This window comes from Dendrobium catenatum, unplaced genomic scaffold (genome assembly GCF_001605985.2).
Source record: "Dendrobium catenatum unplaced genomic scaffold, ASM160598v2 fragScaff_scaffold_467, whole genome shotgun sequence".
In the NCBI taxonomy this organism is placed as follows: domain Eukaryota; kingdom Viridiplantae; phylum Streptophyta; class Magnoliopsida; order Asparagales; family Orchidaceae; genus Dendrobium; species Dendrobium catenatum.
In genome coordinates, this window is record NW_021318929.1 from 145 (window position 1) to 3,441 (window position 3,297).

The 3,297-nt window shown below is 27.0% G+C and overlaps 1 non-coding gene across 1 annotated transcript; it reads left to right on the forward strand.

The window, feature by feature from the left end:
• The first annotated feature begins 1,228 nt into the window (after nt 1-1,228).
• Nucleotides 1,229-1,335, forward strand: LOC114579531. The gene has a single exon (XR_003700564.1). It is a non-coding gene; the product is annotated as a small nucleolar RNA R71 (small nucleolar RNA).
• The last annotated feature ends 1,962 nt before the right edge of the window (nt 1,336-3,297 follow it).

Below are 3,297 nucleotides of genomic sequence, written 5' to 3' on the forward strand. Positions count from 1 at the left end.
ACAAAATTCATCATAACTTATAAAAATTTATTAATGATAGTAGAACTCTAACATATGGAGAAGAGAAAAGAAATCTTTATTTTTTAAATGTTCCACTTCCATTCTAGAGGAGGGAATGTTCTTTCCTTGGTTTCTACTTGTCGCTTATTTGAAACTTAATACAGTGCTACAATGCTAAAGGTAGCATTGTCGCGTGGTGGTGCTTCCCTTCTTATGTTCAATGGTTTTTTTAATTTTCAAATTAATAAAAAATTAATAAATTAATAACCCCTACTTATTACAACCTTAACTATAAAATGGGTTGCCTCCCTGCAGTGCTAAGTTTTGAAAACTCTCAGTCAAACTAATAATATATGTAAACCAAATTATGGGTTGCCTCCCCACACAACACTTAAATTTATAATCTTCAGTTAGACTGCCTTAGATTTTTCAATTTGTTTGAGATATATTGTTTCCATTCATCAAAATAACTTCCGATTAAGATCTTTTTCATTTTCTTTTTGGGATTTAACCTCAGTATTATAGATTAAAATCTAAGAGTCTACTAACTGACTGAATTATAAGCTGATTTAATTGGGTTTTCAAATTTTTAATTAGGAGCAGCTTGATTTTTAATTGAGATTCTGTAACTATATAGCTCCATCATCCAATACTAATTTTTTATTACCCTTTTTGTTTATTTTAACTTACATCCTAAAAGATATGTAAGTATAGGATTATGTGTAGCTTATTGAGAAGCATTATAATTTACTCCTTAATTGTTATTACCATTATTTCATTGATTACTACCACACATATTATTAGATCATTTAAAATTAGGATGGTTCCTCTAACCTAGATTATATGTATTTGAATAGAAATTTCTTTTCTCTCTAGTTATTTAAAAATTTTCATTCCCTTTCATATTATTTTCTTCAATTGAATTTTGATCTCCCATGGATTATGTTCCTATCACAAAAATTACTACTAATGTATTTACTTATTAGATACTGCTACAACTTATGTAGTCAAGATTGATAATGCATCATAATCATAATTTTTAGTTACTTTTTTAAGATTTACCCTATTAGTTGGTCATTGTAAATTATTAGTATCCATTTCCTCTAACAATCAGTAAGCTTCCTTAAATGGCTTAGATATTAATGATCATCTCGCTGCAACATTAATTATCGCTCTAAGAGATCCTATTAATCCATTATAAATTATTTAAATAATCAACTAATTAGGTAATGCATGATGAGGGCCTTTTCTAAGCATTTCGTTAAATCTTTCTAAACTCTCATAAATGGATTCTCCTTCAAACTGAGTAAAAGAAGTTATGTCATTTCTAAGTTTGATAGCTTTTGAAAGTGAAAAATACTTAGCAAGAAACTTATGAGCGAACTCATTCCAACCAGTTATAGAGCTTGGGGGTAAGGAATTCAATAATATTTTAGCTTTACATCTTAAAGAAAAGGGAAATAATCTAAGTCTAATGGCATTATCACTGACACCATTGCACTTAAATATTGTAAAATTTGTAAAAAGCTAGCTAAATATAAATTGGGATCTTTTATATGTGATTTAAAAAATTGAGAGTTTTGAACCCATTTGAATAATAAATATTTTAAATTCAAAATTATTAGCTTGATTTGTAAGTATATTTATGCTTTGAAGAATTCCTTCTACTAAAGGGTTTGTATAATCCTTAAGAGGTCTAAAACAATTTTCCTCTAGCTCATGTTCATTCATTTTTAAAATCATTTTGGTTTTAAATATTTTGAAAGGGTTTCCTTAATTTTATAATCAAATGATAAAAGTTCAATTATATGGCCATAAAGCATACAACAAAAAAATATACAATTAGTGTTCAAAGAAAATAAAAATAATAATAAATAAATTTAAATAGGTTTAATTATGCAATTTATTCAATAATAATATTATTAAAATTTTTGTAAATCACGAAATACTTCTAAAAAAAAGTGCCAAAAACTTAATGGGTGTTACACTAGAGTGTAATTTTGAATTTTAAAAAATGTTTAAGGCTCTATCTCAAATAAATAATGCTTAGGTGTTGATTAATATATAAAAATAACAAACCCTACTTAATATACACAAGTATTTGTGACAATAAAATTTATAAAGTGATAGAGTAGAGTGTCGATCCCATGAGAAAGTATTTTTTTCTACAATCAACTACTATTGTTTACTCTAATTGCAAAATTATCCTACAAAAATAAAATTATTTGTTATGGAGACTCAATAATTGAATAAAAATACTAAAATAATGAATACAATATTTAAATAATGTTGTTTGGATTGATAAATGTAAATTGTATATCTTTCCTAACGAAATTCTTATTTTTATTGTAATTCAGAGTATATGCATATCTAAGTCTCTATCAGGCTTGTAGGGGTAAAAATGAAATCTACTGACCTTCTACAATTATATATCTCCTAATTAACCTAGCATATTTTACATCCTCTATCTAATTATGTAAACATATTATTTTAATATTCCTAGTTATTATTGTGTTCCTACGTCTAGACTATACATCATAGTAAATTTAAACTATACAAATGGCCACTATATGCATTAGATAAAGAGTGAGATAATATTAAAAATATCGTTTAACTTTACAACACAAGAATTTTCATTAGAACTTAATATGATCTCTTTATCATCAATCCAAACCTATTGAATTAGCTAGATAAGGATAAAAAAATAAACAACATTTTCATTGAAATTATAGAAGAACTAAAATGAAAAAGAAGAATATCTCTAGAAAGTTTCAATATCTCTTCTTTACTCATATTCTTCCTTAATTTATGGATTTGCTCAAACAAATACAAAATAAAACACTTATGATTGTATCTAGTTCTTCCCTTTTTTCTCTTAGATTATACTCAAAGAGAGATTTGAAGTACTTTAAAATATATAGAAATCATACAAGTGATTATACCACCTTGAAACTATAACACAATGACTATTTATAAGAAAACATAAAGTAGGTAACTGGCGTTGAGGTGCTTGAATGATCGACGCTATTGTGCTACTGTTTTAGCTCTAGTGAAGCACTTACAGACATAGATCATTTACTTAGTGAACACTCGCATTGTTTCACTTACATATATTGTGTCCTTCAGAAGTTACAACTGTTATGTCACGGTGCTACTAACTTTTAAATGTTGTAGAACCGTAGTGAAAATTTTTGTGTTGAGGCATGATAGATTATGACACCATGATGCTTGAAGACAGTGAACATAACACTACAAAGTTGACCATTTTTATGCCGCAGCATTGTCCAATAGAGAAGT